Below are 18,343 nucleotides of genomic sequence, written 5' to 3'. Positions count from 1 at the left end.
CAGTTTCTTTACCTTCTCAAGTTACCCACTATTGAATCCACTTCTGCTTTTTGGCCAAATCCTTGAAGATTTTTATGATTTAATTTCCTATCCTTTGCTCCTGTTTTACCATCTAATTTGCCTGCCTCTTTTTAAAAATGTGACTCATCTTTATCAAGTCTTTCCAAGACGTTCCACTCGGTGTATATAAAAACAGCTCTCTTCATGTTCATCTTTCATTGGTTTATGTGACATTTAATTAAATTACATAATTGCAAGAGCATATACAACTGGCATAAATAGGTTTGGGTACAATCACAACTGACATGGCTGAGCATCCAACTCAATTGGTGGAAGTGATGATGTTAGTATATTTCAGAAATTAGCCAACTAGCGACAGCTTTCAGCATGCTGAGTCCTTAGTCAACATGATTTACCCAAGACACAGAGAGGGTTCATTAAATAAGTAGTTGGTTAAGAAGAGAGGAGTTCAGAGAGCTTGTGCTTCAAGTGAATTCCACAGGGATCTGTCTCAGTCCTTAAAGCTCTTTCATACCACATCTTTGGGACTGAGTGTTGCCCAGCTTACGGGGCTAGGACTTCAGCAGACCCATAATGAAGGTGGAACAACCACTCTGAAACTGAGTTTGATACCAGGATTGCTAAATTGTGGCTGAGCAGAGCTGTAATTGTATCTTATCAGGGAGGCAGAATAATGGTCCTTCCTAAAGATGTCCATGTTGCGATCCCTGGAAACTGCAAAAATAAAAGATTACCTGGCAGAGGTGTCAGGAGCTGCCCATGGGTTGCATGTGGATCACTGCACATGGGAGCCTAGTGTATAGAGACATCTGGTGTTTGGGAATGACCAATGGACATTTTCTCTGGTCAATTGCCCAGGGACAATGAGAATCTTTATCCCACTCTGCTGTGGCCCCCATAGCACCTGAGATGGATGTGACCTGCCAAGATGTCAATCAACCTGCTGACTGCAAGACATCAGGAAGTGACTCCGCCCTTGAAACCTTGTCCTGCCTTTGATGTACCCCCTTAAATAAATCACAAGAGCCATCTTTTCTTTGTCTAGTTCCAGGACCCATATGGACTAGATCTACCAGGGGCTTCGCTTTTTGTAAATATATTTCTGAATATTTGAGTTTTGCTATTCACTAATTATTGAGATTTTAAGTTTTATGGTGACTGGAAGAAAAATCTCCCAACGAGACGCTGACCATTGACTCCCGCCGATACAAAGGGGCGCTGAGGTTGCTGATGGAATTTTTGCTACTCATCCACTGTCCTGAAAATTGGGAGATTATCTTGGTAAATCCCCTGTGGTCAGGAGGGTCCTCAAAAGTAGAAGAAAAGGGAGGAAGCAGAGGAAGAGAGCGAGTCAGAGGGAGATGTGCTGTGGAAGAGTAATTCACTGCCTGAAGGATCTGAACCTCCATTGCTGTCAGTGAAGAAGGAAGGAGACCGACCACTTCATCAGGGGTACCTTCTAGAAGCTAGATAAGGCAAGACAATGGGCTTCATCCTGAAACCTCCTAAAAGGAACAAGCCAAGCTCATGGCAGTCTGCCCATATACAGTTACCTCTGTATCCTACAGAGATATGGGACAAAAGGAGGGACGAAAAAGTTGACACTGTGAAAGATTTTTTTTTTAAGGAAAATCCTAAAAATGAAATAAAGCTTTAAGCAACTAGAATGACAATTCTATATACAGAAAGCAATTTTGTCACTCATAAATTTGACGAATCAAGAGACAGTTCCTTAAAAAGCAATGCTGATCAATTTGCCTGTTATTCTGTAGAAACCATTTAGTAACCATATTGAGTGAGAGTTAACAGTATAATAATCCTGGCACACTCCTAATTAATGGAGAGGAGAGTCAGTGGAGGACCCTGGGCATGTCCTGGAGCAGCCTCATGCAGCATTAGATGTGGCTGTTATCATGGGCTGTGTCTGTGAGTACACATGAGCGTGTGTGTGAATACGTGCATGGCTGAGGACACCTCTGTTCATGTTATATTGTCAACAGATTGAAAATCATTTGATTGTGTCAGTCCTGAATGTCTGTGGCATAGAAAATTTGGATTCGTCTTTTTCTCCAGGACTTTTTCTCCTTGGCTTTCTTGAACTCTCAGAGCTACTTAAATAGCTTACTCAAGTGGGCAGCAGAAACGATGTGTCTACTTTTGGAACCCAGTTTCTTCCCTGAGTTTCCCACCTCCTGCAGAATTCCAAGCATTTCCTATGTTGGGAAAATAGCTGATACTTTGCTTATCCTACAGAAGCCCCTCAATCTCTATTTCCTGGGGAGGGAGATGCTCATTATCTATCATTACTCCTTCTCATTCCCTGTTTATAATAGAACATTGCCCTCACTCCAATTCAAGCTGGGAACATAGGCCAAGTCCACCCAGATGCAGGCAGATGGCTCAGGCTCCCTGCTGTCCAGCTGGGCACCTAGTTAAACTCTGGCCAATAAAGTGATAAAGAAGTTATGTATGTACACTTCCAGATTTAGTTTTTACAACAAACTTTGTACGTTTTCCTCTTTTCTCTGGATAGGTAATGGAAACAGAAGCTACTCCTTTGGAACTGGAAATGGGAGTTACAGGATAAAGAGGAAAGAGCTGCCCAATCTTCCTGGATTATTCAGTGAGAGAGAAAAAAAAAATCTTCTATCTTACTTAAGCTTCTGGATTTGGGGTATCTTTGTTATATCGACTTAGTATGTAACCTAAGACATACCCTAAATACCTACATGTAAGCTCATTTGCACCTGACTGTTCTGGCTGGCATCTCCCCAGGGAGCCCAGACCTACTGACTAAAGAGTCTACAGAGCCTCATGACAGCTCAGCACACTGTGGTTTGTCTAAACTCTTGGAGAGTTAAGAAGCAGACTCCATTGCAGTAGCCAGGAGGTCACCACCCAGAAATTCACACAAAAATATTTTTTTGTTGTTGTTGATTGTGCACTTTTTTATTTTTATATGATTTCAAAATATAGAAAACTTAGAGAAAGTTTCAAGAATACCACAAGGACTTGTGCAAACCTCCTTTCCAGATTTACCAACTGTTTTTATTTTGTCACATTTACTTATCATTTCTCTCTATTATCTATAAGGGGGGGAGTGTGTGTGTGTGTGTGTGTGTGTGGACTTTTTTCTGCATCATTTGAAACTAAGGAAATTGTTCCACCATTTGCACCTTTTGAAATGTATGTCCTAATTTTATAGCCTGTTCTTCACTAACGATTAGATTCGTGGTGTGTATTTTGGGTAGGAATATCATAGAAAGGATGGTGTGCCTTATTGGTGCCTCATAACTTCAGGCAAATGATGCCCATTGTCACTTCTGTCACTGGATTAAGATGGTATTGAACAGATTGTTCCATTAGAAAGTTACTCTTTTTCTCTAATTAGCAATAATGTGTGGGCAGATACTTTGAACGTGTCTAAATAACCTGTTACTCAGTTTCACTATGAGTTTTAATATCCATTGATGATTTTTTATACTAGGGATTTTAAAATGGAGAAGGTGTCTTGTTTCAAAAAGCTATTAAACTTGAAAGAAAGAGGCCTGGATTCTAATTTCAGCCCAAGCATCCCAGACAGAACTTTAATCTTGACTTCCTCTGTTGTCACGTGGATGGGAGGTGGAGGGCATTGTGCTCTTGGGTGCAATGCCCTCTGGTGTTCCTTTCAGTTTTCCAGCTCTAGGAATGTTTGTACACAGGAATATGCCTGGCATCTGGGAAGGGTGGATTTTTGAGGTGTGAGACTATCACATGCTTCATAGGATCTTCAACATATCTGGCAGCTATTCATGGAAGCCCCGGAAGTTTTCTGCAAAGGAGAGGGTTTAAAACATGGTTGCTCATTCTTTGATGTTCCTTCCATCAACTATTTTACCTCCCATTAAATCTGAGTGTGCTTTCACCTGCTTTGCTAGGAGTACCACAGTGACAGTCTGTAACTTCTGAGAAACCTCAGAATGAAAGGCCATGGAGATTCCCCTTGTTCACAGGAAGCCTTGATCTTGGAGACCTGAGATGCCATGAGAGAAGTCAGTTGTTATAAGGAATCCATAGAGACAGGTGCTATCAAAAAAGGTTCTGGTCAACATCCCCAGCTCAGTCCAATGTATGTATGTTTGCATCAACGTGGCCAGGGTACCAAGTATGGGAGTGAAGTCATCTCCAGATGAGTCCAGTCTCCAGTTATTTAAGGAATTATTATTTGAATCTTCCTAGTTGAGATCTCAGATATTGTGGAGCAGAAACAAGCCATTCTCACAGTACTCTGCCTGAATTCTTGACCCACAAAATCTGTAAACACAATAAAATGGTTGTCATTTCATGCCATGACAGAGTTTGCCATGCAGCAATAGATAAGTGGAGCATCAGCACACATTCATATCTGTCTTCTGGGACTGCGCTGCCGTCCCTGGGAGCCACTGTGGATTTGAGCCTAATGCTTTCTCTTTCTACTACTTGTTAACAAAATATGTTTCAAATCAAAATATTATGATATGAGTGGGTCTGTGCCTTCTCTGTCCTCTAAGGGAAAAATGAGGACAGAGAAGGCACAGACCCACTCATATGTGGGTGTGTGTGTTTGTATTATGTTATGTCAGCAGTCCTGAAAGTTTAGTCTTATCTCTGGAATTTATAAAGCACCATGATATGTTTATGGGATACTGATAACTTTCAAACAATAAGTGTAATATGAAATGTCAGTTGGACTTTGCTTTTTGACTACCTGTGATCCTGAAAATACAGTGATAAAATGAATTCCATAGAAGTAATCATACCCCTCTAGAGGCATGTCTTATGAATTTGGAGATATATTCCTGAGTCTTCTAGCTCTTTACCTTGACATTGAAGATGGAGGGTGGAGAGTGAGATCTTGAAATTGATCCCTGTCTTGACATGACAAATATACCTACTGCTACCATCTCCTTCTCTTGATACGTAATGGCCACCAAACCTGAGAGAGAGGCACTTCTCATTTATTTATTCAATAAACCAGGAATTGTCTTATGATTTGGAGATAGAACATTGAAGAAGGTAGGCACAGTTCCTGTCATGCAGCTTACATTCAACCTAGTAGGAAGGACAATAAACAGGTAATTTACACATTTGGTGAATATGAGGAGACGACTTCTGAAACAAATTGTGATGAAGAACCTGTCCTATCTGTCTTTTGTCTGTCTGTCATCTATCATGGTTATTTCCAATCTGTGTGGATGTATACATCCTATTCACTTGATTAGAATATAGCTGGAGCCAATGCAAGACACCAAATCCATGGATTACTTCCCTGGATAGTGTGACAACATGAAATTGCTCTACAAGTGTCTCTGTTTGCTTTTACTTTCTGTATCTGTCTCATTGCAAACATTTTTCCACACTGACCCTTGAATACAGACCACACAGAACACACCCCCCTAGGGAAGGAGTATAGATGGGGGTCATGTTGTGGTTGCCCTTCTTCATGGCTTTCTTAACAAAAATGAGAAAATTGGGTGTAGTTTTCTCACGATGCCCAGACTATCTTTTACATTTTAATTTTTACTCTTTAATTCTGATCACAAGAGAATTGATGAGCAAAGGCTAAAAATAATCACCTCATCCCTTATCATTCCCCAGTGGCTGCTAGGACCTGCAGGTTCCCTTCTCATTGTCCCCAGGATCACCAGTTTGGATTTGGTGAGGACTCAGAATTAACTGGGGTGTTCACAGTCCTTTGTACCCACAGTCAGTACAACAGTTCTGTTAGGTACAGTGTCCTCTGGGGTTATATGGAAGAAAGTGACTTTAAAAGTAGGCTTAAGATCCTCCACCCATGAATTCTCAGTGACATCATCTGAATTTTATAGGTAAGGAAATGGTAGCATATCAGTGAAGAGACTTTGTCAGATCAACAGATAACTAAAGAGGCCCAGTCAAACGTGGAATAATTTCTTTCTAGGATTTTAAAAACTGGAAAACAAAACCGGTTTCAAAGTTGGGAGGCACTAGCCTCTTTATAACCTCAAGTTCTTAATAATTCTAATTATAAATATTTTTTATAACTAATTTTGTTCTAAAATTAAATTTTCCAAAATCCAATGAATTATGCAGGAGCAAGAGATAACATTGCTCTCCAACCTTAGCTAACTTTGTGCAAAATGTATGAAATAGTGTGATCTATCCCAGACCCTAGTGACCAGCTCATTGTCACAGGACAAGCTTGGGAGCCACCCAGGGATGTGGCCACAGGAGACCATCACGTGGCCCCTCTCCTCCTATCTAGAGCAGAACTTTGCAGTAGAGCAAGGAATCAGCCAATGCTTGGCATCTTGCCAGTTGTGGAGTGTATTCAGCAAGGAATTGAAGCTGGCAAATAAGTCCTTCTGCTTTTGTCCAGATCTATTTGTCTGAAAAAAAAGTTATCCCCGCTTAGAAAAAAAAATCAAAGAGCAAACAAGTACCATCACCTCCCAAACCAAACAAGAAATAAAAAGTCCACCCAATAGTCATTTTTTCTGCTCTTCCTTCAAAATATCAGTGTTTATTTAATAGACCCTCATCCCCAGGATGGAAACAAACAGATCAATCACTAGGGTGTTCCATTGTGCCCATCATTCCAAAGTCCATTGATGGTATTTGTCTGAGTCTGAAAGTCATCACACGGGGCACAGGTGCAGCTGATGTGGCATGACATTGGTACTATCTAAAGAGCCTTGAGTGACAGCAAGGAGGAAGAGGGAATTATGCCTGAACACTTCAGGCAGCCAGCCCATCTCCCAGTCCTCCTGCCACCTTCGGCCCCACCAGAGTCATCTCCCTGGTCCGGCCACCATGTCTCATCATCAATCTCAATAGCAGCTGGCAATCTGCTTGCCTCCTGTTCTGCCAGTGGCCAGGCTGAGATGAATATCTAATGGGCCTTAACATCTAGTAGCTTCCTCTGCCGAGATGAGCTCATTTGTGAGCTGCATCCTAACATGGAGATTATTTATTTTTTAGGTTACAAGTGTCCACAGGTAAAGGGTGTACCCATACTGGGAAAACAAAGACTGAGGATTGAGATTTGTAGACTAAACAAAACTCATGTAAACCAGGACCTTAAGGGGACAGTAAAGGTGGTGTGTTTTCCCTGCATTTTAGTTATTGGGGAGGATAGGTATCTCCCAGGAGGATAGCTATCTCCCAGGAGGGAACCAAAGCAAGCTAGCACTTTATGTACCTTAATGAAATAAAATGCTGCCCAAACTTGAGCTTGTCCAAATCACACGGGTGAGCTGCTATTGAGTTGAAGCCCATTCCCTGAGGATTCGGGCAGTGTCCTGTGGAGAAGCAGCAGCAGTCAGCAACATTTTGGTGACATCTATCCGCCCTGGATCTCAGAGTCAAAGCTCTGGTAGGAACCTCTGTCTACAGATTGTGCCTTTTGGATCTGCTCGTGTGTTCTTAGGACATGAAGGACCGAATGGAAAAGGTCACAGATGATAACAACCCTGTGTTGTCAACCCTGGCTTAATTCTCTTACGTCCCTGCTACTTGTCCTTCAGGCTCTAGTTCATGGGCCCCCTCTACAGGAAACCCCTAGCTTTTAGCCGCTTGATTTGACACCTCCCTCTGAATATCTCCATACTTCGTCTCTGTTTGCACATTTCAGGGAGGTCTGGAAGGCTTTGTAATTCCAAGAGGTCGTGCTTGCTCCCCTATCTGGACTCTGATCAGCTTGCAGAGGAGTATTAAGCATCTTCTCTCTGCCTTCCTCTTTGACAGTGAGCACGTTGTTCAGTGGCCACTGGGGACTTCATGATAACTTTACTGACCAGGACAACCACCAGGATGGAAGTTGGATCAGACTCTGAGGTTACCTCGTGGGGCTTTCTGTACAGATAAGGAGAAGTTAACCCGTTGGACAGTTGAGGCCCATCGCCAGCTGTTTCTGCTCCATATATTTAGTCCTTAGTGGTCTCTTGAGTGTTTCTGCTCAGGTTTTTGTGTTGGAAATTTGCATGTGTCAGTTTGCCTGTAGACTGGGCTCTGGTGTCATGATTACGACTGGATGAGTGATTTTCTTCAATGAGACGGTCGTGGTGATGAGCCCAGCTCCATCTGCCAGCATCACTGTTGGGGTGTGCTGCACTGTCCCTCACACGTGCACAGGGCCCCAGGGTCCCATTTCCCAGGTGCTCTAGGACCCACGGGAGCTTCCTTTGTAAGCAGTCCCTCCCTTCCTGAGTTAACAGCAGTGTCCCAGATACATGCATAACAGGTTTCCAATTTATTTCTTTTCAACAGCCCTTGGCAAACATTTCTTCCCCCCTTTCTCTTTTTATTGCTTGCTTTGACTTTATCTGCTAAATCCCTGCTCGTGGGTCTCCAGCTGCCTTAGAGCCCCGCTCTTGTTAATATCTCCATGCTGTTGCAGTTGCTGCCCTTGGGGTCTTAATGAGGAACAGGTGGGTGTTATCAGGTCACTTTTAGGAAATAGGATGGGTAGGGAATCTATTACCGACCAAGGCATTATGTAGGTTATCTCATTTAAAACCAGCCTTGCGCCGTAAATATTATTTCCCTGACTTTATGATATGAGAAAACCTATCCCCAGGAAAGCCCCCAAATATCATTCTTTTGAAATTCTCTTCAAGAGTCAATCTTTTTTCTGCTTAAGTTCTTCAATGGAGTCCTATTATTTATTACAGAATAAAGATTGTATTCCTTAGCTTGATGTTCAAAATTTCCTCACAACCTGGCTCTAATCTACATTTTCTGTTCCCTTGCTCACTACTTTATAAATACTCAGTTCTAATCAAGGTGAGTTTTTAACTCTTGCAAAATGACCCACCTCTTTCCCATATCTCTACCTTTGCTCCCGTGACTCCTTCTTCAAGTGACGTTTTCTACATATTCAGATGAGGCTTAGCTTTTAAGAAGCAGGTAAAATGTCACAATTGCCATGAAAAACACCCAGTTAGGAAAGATTATTTCTGGTTCTGCCTCACCTGGACCTTATCATGTTCTGCATTTTTTCTCATCCTGAGCTGTGACATCTTTAGAGAAGAGCATCATGTCTGACTTTAATCTAGCATCCTGCAATATGTCTAGGACAGTGGCTTTCTTGGAGTTGATAGTTTTAAAAAATAGTTGTTCAATTAATTATTTCAAGAAAGTCACTCCATCTTCTTCTAACTATCACCTCCATCTGTGGTTAATAACTAGTACTAATGAAGACACTTCTGACTAAAATGTACAAAACCAAAAATTGCTGCTAAATAATTAGCACCCTGAAAATGTTGCTTAATGAGGCTAGTTCCTTTACACTTCCTAAATAGTTTATCTTCAGTGACTGTATTTGGTTAATTAGACATGGTCTTCTTTAATCCAAATTTGAAGTTTCAAAATAAGTTTTAAAAAATTCCCAGCAGAATAGGATATACAAATCAGGTTTAAAGCAGGTCTTATCTATAGACCATCATTAGTCATGCAAAAATGTTCACATTAAATATGAAATATGCTTTCCAAAGAACTCATTGTTAACTTATCTCTCTTGGTCCACATTCAACCATTCATTTAAACATTCATTTGATCAACAAACATTTATATGCCTAGGCATATATCTTTCCCAAATTCCAGACCTGTATGTTCATTTATCAACTCAGCATCCACATTGATGGCCCACAGCTCTCTGGAACCTATGATATCTATAATTGAATTTATAATCCCATGCCCCCGCCCAGCAGCCCAGCCAAGTCATATACAATCTGTTCTGTCTGCTCTGTCTAGACCAAAGAGCAGTGTTCGTGCACTCTCCTTAGCTGCTCTGGCTAATTATCTTCTATTTTATTCCTTCCCTCTTCTCCTCAATCCTCTGCAACCGATTATTTACTACTATTGACACTACTGCAGACATATTAGTAATATATGACTCTTTTCTTTACCTCTACTGCTGTTAATTGTTTGAAGTTTCCTTGAGTAAGATAAAACATGAGCAATAACATTCATTAACAATAAATTTAATGTATTAAGCATCTCTATATAGAGACCTGACAACAAACCATGATATTCATAAGTGTTGCCTCTTTCAACACTCTCCAGAACCCTTTGAAGAAAACCATTTCAAGCAAAGTGTTTCTTTAAGAAGAGACCAAGACATAAGGAGTTGAACTGCCTAAGTTTTCATAGTAAGTAGCACAACAGGCTTTAATATAAGACTGTACAAATTCAAAGTCTAATTTCTTTGGCTATATGTTGTCCACCAGTGAAAAAAATGACATTCTTGATTTAAAACATTTATTAATTTATTCAGCAGATCCATTGAGCATGTGTGTGTGCTGGATTTTGTTTTAATCTCTGATGACACCATGCTGGATATGTTTCTAGAGGGACTCCTGGGATCATCAGGACTGGCTCAGTTATACTACTCTAACAAAGATCTTGAACATCTCAAAAACTTCAGATACAGAAGTTTTATTGTTCATATACACCATTCACCTACTGATGGGTGACTGGGGACTTTATTCTCTGTCATTCACATCCTTACCTTAGAACCCCAGATGAGGGAAAACCACTTTCTGGGTCAACACTGGTCATTACTTCGACACTGAGATAGAGTCAGATAAAACAACAGCTGGTTCTCAAAGTTTCTTTTTTTTTTATTGGTTGTTCAAAACATTACAAAGCTCTTGACATATCATATTTCATGCATTAGATTCAAGTTGGTTATGAACTCCCAATTTTACCCCAAATACAGATTGCAGAATCACATTGGTTGCACATCCACATTTTTACATAATGCCCTATTAGTAACTGTTGTATTCTTCTACCTTTCCTATCCTCAACTATCCCCCCTCCCCTCCCCTCCCATCTTCTCTCTCTACCCCATCTACTGTAATTCATTTCTCTCCTTGTTTATTTTCCCATTCCCCTCACAACCTCTTATATGTAATTTTGTATAACAATGAGGGTCTGCTTCCATTACCATGCAATTTCCCTTTTCTCTCCCTTTCCCTCCCACCTCATGTCTCTGTTTAATGTTAATCTTTTCTTCCTGCTCTTCCTCCCTGCTCTGTTCTTAGTTGCTCTCATTATATCAAAGAAGACATTTGTTATTTGTTTTTTAGGGATTGGCTAGCTTCACTAAGCATAATCTGCTCTAGTGCCATCCATTTCCCTGCAAATTCCATGATTTTGTCATTTTTTAGTGCTGCGTAATGCTTCATGGTGTATAAATGCCACATTTTTTTATCCATTCATCTATTGAAGGGTATCTGGGTTGGTTCCACAGTCTAGCAATTGTGAATTGTGCTGCTATGAACATCGATGTGGCAGTATCCCTGTAGTACGCTCTTTTAAGGTCTTCAGGGAATAGTCCGAGAAGGGCAATAGCTGGGTCAAATGGTGGTTCCATTCCCAGCTTTCCCAGAAATCTCCATACTGCTTTCCAAATTGGCCGCACCAGTTTGCAGTCCCACCAGCAATGTACAAGTGTACCCTTTTCCCCACATCCTCGCCAGCACTTGTTGTTGTTTGACTTCATAATGGTTGCCAATCTTACTGGAGTGAGATGGTATCTTAGGGTGGTTTTGATTTGCATTTCTCTGACTGCTAGAGATGGTGAGCATTTTTTCATGTAATTGTTGATTGATTGTATGTCCTCCTCTGAGAAGTGTCTGTTCAGGTCCTTGGCCCATTTGTTGACTGGGTTATTTGTTATCTTATTGTCTGATTTTTTGAGTTCTTTGTATACTCTGGATATTAGGGCTCTATCTGAAGTGTGAGGAGTAAAAATTTGTTCCCATGATGTAGGCTCCCTATTTACCTCTCTTATTGTTTCTCTTGCTGAGAAAAAACTTTTCAGTTTAAGTAAGTCCCATTTGTTGATTCTTGTTATTAACTCTTGAGCTATGGGTGTCCTATTAAGGAATTTGGAGCCCGGCCCCACAATATGTAGATCGGAGCCAACTTTTTCTTCTATCAGACGCAGAGTCTCTGATTTGATATCTAGCTCCTTGATCCACTTTGAGTTAACTTTTGTGCATGGCGAGAGGAGGGGATTCATTTTCATTTTGTTGCATATGAATTTCCAGTTTTCCCAGCACCATTTGTTGAAGATGCTATCCTTCCTCCATTGCAGAAAAAGCATTCTACAAAATACAGCATCCCTTTATGTTCAAAACATTAGAAAAACTAGGGATAACAGGAACTTACCTCGACATAGTAAAAGCTATCTATGCTAAGCCTCAGGCTAGCATCATTCTGAATTGAGAAAAATTGAAGGCATTCCCTCTAAAATCTGGAACAAGACAGGGATGCCCTCTATCACCACTTCTATTCAATATAGTTCTCGAAACACTGGCCAGAGCAATTAGACAGACGAAAGAAATTAAAGGCATAAAAATAGGAAAAGAAGAACTTAAATTATCACTATTTGCAGATGACGTGATTCTATACCTAGAAGACCCTAAAGGGTCTACAAAAAAACTACTAGAACTAATAAATGAATTCAGCAAAGTGGCAGGATATAAAATCAACACGCATAAATCAAGGGCATTTCTGTATATCAGCGACAAAGTTTCTAATAAGAATTGTCAACTGGTTAAACTCTTGTGCTTCATTGACCAATGGAAGTCATAGGTCCACAGTAGAAATGTGTTGGGAAGAGCAGTAAATGTTGTCTAACAGGAACATAGTTTGTCACCAGTAGCAAACACATAACTAATTAAAAGTTAGTCATCCATGGTCCACTGGGAAAGGAAGTTTAATTACCCCACCCTTCACCAGAAATGTTCCAAGGAAGGAGCTCTTCCTAACATGACTGATCAGAGTCCAAGCCTGTGAGTGTGCCTGGGTGGAGTCAGTCCTTAGGAAGGAGCTAGCTCATGACCCTCTGTTCTGCAATATTTGACAGATTTGGCAAAGCAAAGTGATGCCTTCTTTGGTTCCTGATCAAGCAAGCCCTCTTCTTTTTATTCTGGTCTCTCTTTACAGGGCCATTAAGTGGTGGCAGGAGCCCAACCAGTGAAAAGGAAGGAATAGGGGTCCCTATTATGGCCTCTATCCAAACCCATTTCTCTAATCTAATTTTTAAAGGAGTTCAGTACCATGGCGGGGGCCAGGGAAGGGGGGACAATCTATGAGCTAATAGCTGTATCTTTACACACCCCCCTCACAATTTGGTCATGGTTCCTTCAGTATCTCCCTCAGGATCCCACTGAGCAGAAGCATTGATTAGTAAGATTCAATTTTTCTTTTTTGGATCCTTGCCTTAATATCATCAAATTTCCATCACTATTCATGAAACATGCTGATGGAGGCATAGACTCATTTTATGGATCACAGAGGAAAACAAAATGAACCATAAATTCTGTAGGTAGGTAAGACGGGGAGGGATGCGCTACCCATGTCCTGCAGAGTGGGAGGAAGGAGTAGAGCAGAAGCGGCAAGTGATCAGGCAGGACTGAGCGCAGCACACCAGGTGAATGGCACAGGATACAGTGTACCCTGAGCAAGGGCTTTTGGTGGGGCTTGTCAAACAAAAACAAAAAAACAAAAACAAGAACAAAAAACAAGTATCAAAGCCCCGATTGTTAAAGTTACTAGTCAGTAAGAGTTTAAATTCCTATTTTTCATTTTGAAGACAGAAGAGGTACCTAAACATTATTGAGGAAATAGTACATATTTCCTTCCTATAGGCTCTTGGGTTTTGTGTCTCTAGCAAACCTCACTATAGCAAAATACCATTGTTTTGCCCACAGTAAATATGGGAAATGGAGGCTTTAATATTAGAGTTTAATGTGTCATACACCTATTAAGATTCATTGACTATAAGTAAAGTATCATTTGTTTGTAAACATTTTAATAATGATAAAAATAAGAAACTTTCATTATTTCTCATAAAAGGAAAGATCATGGTAATTCCTCCCAGAATAAGTTTTGTGGCTCAATAGTGTTACAAGGACACCAGGCTCCTTCTCCTCATCCATTCTTGACCTTTGTGCTTCCCCCCTACAGTTACAAAATGACTGTCACAGTTCTGGACATCACACACCAGCATGATGGTATCAGATGATACAGAGAGAAGTTTATTCTCTATATGTCTTTATTAGGAAGGAAATATGTCACAACTGGCCATATTTAGGGAAGTATCTCAATAGGGTATTTGTTGTGGCTTTGAGGGAAGAATTTACCTGTAGCAGCAAAACAGAGAGAGCTTCAACACCTTGTTTTTTATGTTAGGTAAAATTTAGGCTTAAGGCAAACAGGGATGAGAGAAGGGGAAATAGGAACAGTGCGTTGAGCCACACTAAAGGGGCTTAACTGGGTGTCTGGATAACTGAAGGCATTTTTTGAGACAGATCTTTCAATTTTAAAACTGAGAGTTCCTGTTGTGTTTATTCTGTCCATTTTCCAGAAAATTCTTTGTTAAGGTTTGGAAGTCTAAAGTGTCCTCTAGAGAAAATTCGCCAAGCTCCAGAACCCTATAGGAATAAATTTGAATAAATTTCTTACACACACACACACACACACACACAAATGAGATTTAGAAATGATTAAACTTGGAGTATCAGTCACTTCAGATGTAATGTCATTATCGTCATCACCATCATTATCTTCATTCCTTTATAGAGACCGAAGCACAGAAAAAAATCCATGTGTTTGTTCTGCAGAGACAGTTAAGAGAAAGGACTGTGATCTCTCAACCAACCTGTAAAGGTTGATTCTGGGAAGATTTAGTAAGTTAAAAGTTGAGCCCTGAGAATCATCAGAAATCTTGAGGAAGACATTGGAACTTCCGTAAGATATGAGATAGGGTCTTAGAACAACTTTATGTAATTTTCAAAGGACAGGAAGGCCTTGGATGACATGTGGGTCACATGCAAAATACTGCATTAAGTATTTCTAAATGTCAATCTCTTCCCCTATTTCTGATAATTTCTTATGTATGAATTCCCATAAGAGCAATTAGTGGTCAGAGGTTGTGGACATGTATCCAGCTCTTGAAATATAGCGCTCACTTCCCTGTACCCTTGTCAATTCTGGAGAGGGCTGTGGTGTCTTAAAAACCCTATGTCTGAGGGTTTTAAGTGCTGTGCATTGACCCTGAGAGAGGGCCCGTGTTCTCCACAGAAAGTCTCTGTCAGCCTCCAGCCTTAGCCATTATCCATAGTCTGGGTGATTTTGACGGTGTTTTCCACTCAAGAGAAGCAGAAAAATGTAAGCGGAGAAGGTGGGAAGAACATCAGAGAATGAGGTATCCAGGATGCCTAGTGTCTAAGGAAGGTAGAAATAGCATGAGCCGGAATCTGAAAAGACATAAGCCCCCTTTTTCAGAAATTGAATTCCTGAAAGAATCCTCCAGGTGAGATACTGTCTGTGGAAGATATTCTAATATCCCCTACACCCTTCACCCAAAAGACCACCTCCATTGTCTGCAAGCATGTGTGCACACCCTTCCCCTCCCACACACCCCACTTGCCCACTTGCTGAGGTTATGAGCGCCACTGCAGTTTGCAAGTGCACATTAGACAGGCAGATTTTATCAAAACCCACTTCTTCTGAGTAGCTTTAAAGGTTGAACTCAGTGTAGCACAGGGCTTGATCAAGTGCTTGCTTTGAGTTGACCAGTACTCTGTCCTTCCTAGGAGAGATCCATCTTTTGTCTTTGACAACCTGGATGAGAGGCAGATTATATCCAGTCACAGGGAAGAGAATCCAGCACAGCATTAGAGGCTGTGTTTGGGCTCCAGGGGAGAAACCTAATGAGGAATAACACCACGAAAAATTAGCTCATCAGGTTGTATTGTGTTTCCTTTCTGCATCCATTACTGTGCAGGCACTGTGTGTATCTGTGGACAGAGCGGTGCACGGAAAATGCTGCTGGGCCACAGATGAGATGAGGTCTTTCTGAAGAATTTTTCAGAGAAAATTCACAAGCTCCAGAACCCTACAGGAATAAATTTGAATAAATTTCTTACACACACATACACACACACACACACACAAATGAGATTTGGAAATGATTAAACTTGGAGTATCAGTCACTTCAGATGTAATGTCATTATCGTCATCACCATCATCATCATCATCACCATCATTATCTTCACCATCTCAATTTCCCTTGGAATCATAGGAGCCCTACCGGTTCCGTTACAAATCCCCTGTTCTCTTCCCCAGGCCATCGGTGTGAAGCTGTTCTGGGGCAGAACCTTGTCTGTCCATTTGCCTTTGTAATCCCAGGGACCTCCCAAAGCACAACTAGGCACTCGGTGGGGGTTTTCCAGATGAGTGTGTGACTGTGCGTGAAGCAATATGGTGTGACATCACCTTGACTCCAGGCAAGGGGCCCATTTTGTTTCATTTCATTTTTATTTGATTACTTCCTGTTTGAATCCAATTCCTGTTCCCCTTCTTGCATAAGCACTCTCTTTGTCCTATGTATTGAATGATCATCCTCTCAATTCAACTTACAAATTTATTTAGTTATCTGTGTATCCTTAAAAATTGCCTTGTAAACTTTAATTTATCTAAATAGTTATGGACTCAAATCTCATTGATGATTTATGACCACTGCAGAGAATTTCTTAGTGGATTTACGCCACATTTCACATATCTGCCTCTAGTCCTGGGCATCTAGGTTGCTGCTAACTTCCTGTTGTCCCAAATAATGGGAGCATGGACATCTCTGTAAATGTCTCCTCATGATCTGGGGAGAGGGCTTCTCTGGGATACTCACTCAGGGATGGGAAGATTGCAGGTCATGGTGAATGTGTTCTCTCTAAATTCTGCCAGATTCTCTCTGGAATGGCACCAGCAGTGCATGATGACTTCTATTCCCGACATTTCTTGTTACCTACTTTCTAAGTTTTGCTTATCTGATGCTCACTGATGACTATTGAGTGTAGGCATCTATTATTAGCCTTTTAGATCCCCCAAGTTGCTTTTTCTTATCTGTTACCTGTGTTGCATTGGTCTTATTATCTCTTTCCACTGGTTTACAGAAATTCTTCATATAGCTAGATAGTAATTCCTTATTAATATCTTCTTTCAGCCTGCTCCCACTGTTACCTTTGTACACAGTGACATTTGAGGCACAGAAATCTTTTTCTGTTTAATTTTTTCCCTCATGGTTTATGTATTTGAGTTTCATTTAATAAAACCTTTTCTACTATGAGGTAGATACTTTTCTGATCTGAGATAAATATGTATTCTGCTAAATTTCCTCTGTAAATTTAATAGTATTGCCTTCTATGATCTGCTTTTTAAGTCCAAATATGTACCTGAATTTGATATGTGACAGGGACAGCATCACAATTAATGGAAGTATGAATAGGTCATTTAGTAAAATTTGCAAAGAATTAGCTCATATATGAAAAAGTTGTAAGAAAAATAAACTCCAAGTACATTAAAGAGCTAACTGTCCTTTTGGAATATATTCTATCTTATGCCATTGAATGTTTCATTTGTCGTCTTTTTTTTTTTTTTAATCATGCATGAGGGCTGGGAATGTAGCTTAGTGATAGTAACTTTGCTTAGCATATGCAAGATCCTGGATTTGATTCCAAGCATTGAAAATAGAACAGAAATAAACAAGAAACAAAGAGAACTATGCATGTTCTCTTTGGCTACCTTGTTTCTCTCTATGAACTCATCTATTATACTGGAGGGACCTCAGCCATCTTGGCTAGTTTTGGCCATCTGGATGGAGGAACAAATCTTAGGTTCTAGATTGTTCCTCTTGGTGAATGTAGGAGGGTGTGGAGTCTCTGGTATTGCTATCTGTGCTCAATCATTCCTTGTACCGTTTCCCAGAGAATTTCCTATTCCAGGGTCTTGTCTATGGTACTCTTGTGTGTAGGATGATTGGGGTAATCAACAACTTCAGTCCCAACTGTGTTGAGCCAGAAAATGATATTTAGGGGCCCTATTAGAGTGGCACGCCAGCTGTTCCCGATGTGGCCCTAATCTGCCCCACTTTAGACCACTGCCTAACCTCAACTGCCAAAGGTCTATCTCACCAGAAACTTCACACAAAGTTTGCTTGGTTTGGAAGGTTACCTCTTTAATCTTACATGCTTTTTTCCCTTCTGGCATGTTTACAGTAGGTTGGAGAGAGTGCCAACAGCCTATACTCATTGGTCATCAATGTGGAGAACTGGAAACCTGTCAGAAGCCTGTCACCTCACACATCTGGTGCTAGAGATTTGTTCAAGTCAAGCCTAATTGCGGACTGCTTTATGAGTGTTTTTACCATATTAAATTGTTTTATTCAGATTCCATTTGCCATCTTTTAAGTTAAAAAAAAATAACTTCCAGCATTGAATCTTACTTTTTGCACACATAATTATAACATCAG

Source organism: Marmota monax, unplaced genomic scaffold, assembly GCF_021218885.2.
Source record: "Marmota monax isolate L192 unplaced genomic scaffold, Marmota_monax_Labrador192_F-V1.1 WCK01_AAM20220418_F8-fsc00010, whole genome shotgun sequence".
Lineage (NCBI taxonomy): Eukaryota > Metazoa > Chordata > Mammalia > Rodentia > Sciuridae > Marmota > Marmota monax.
Note: the sequence above shows the minus strand (reverse complement) of the source record.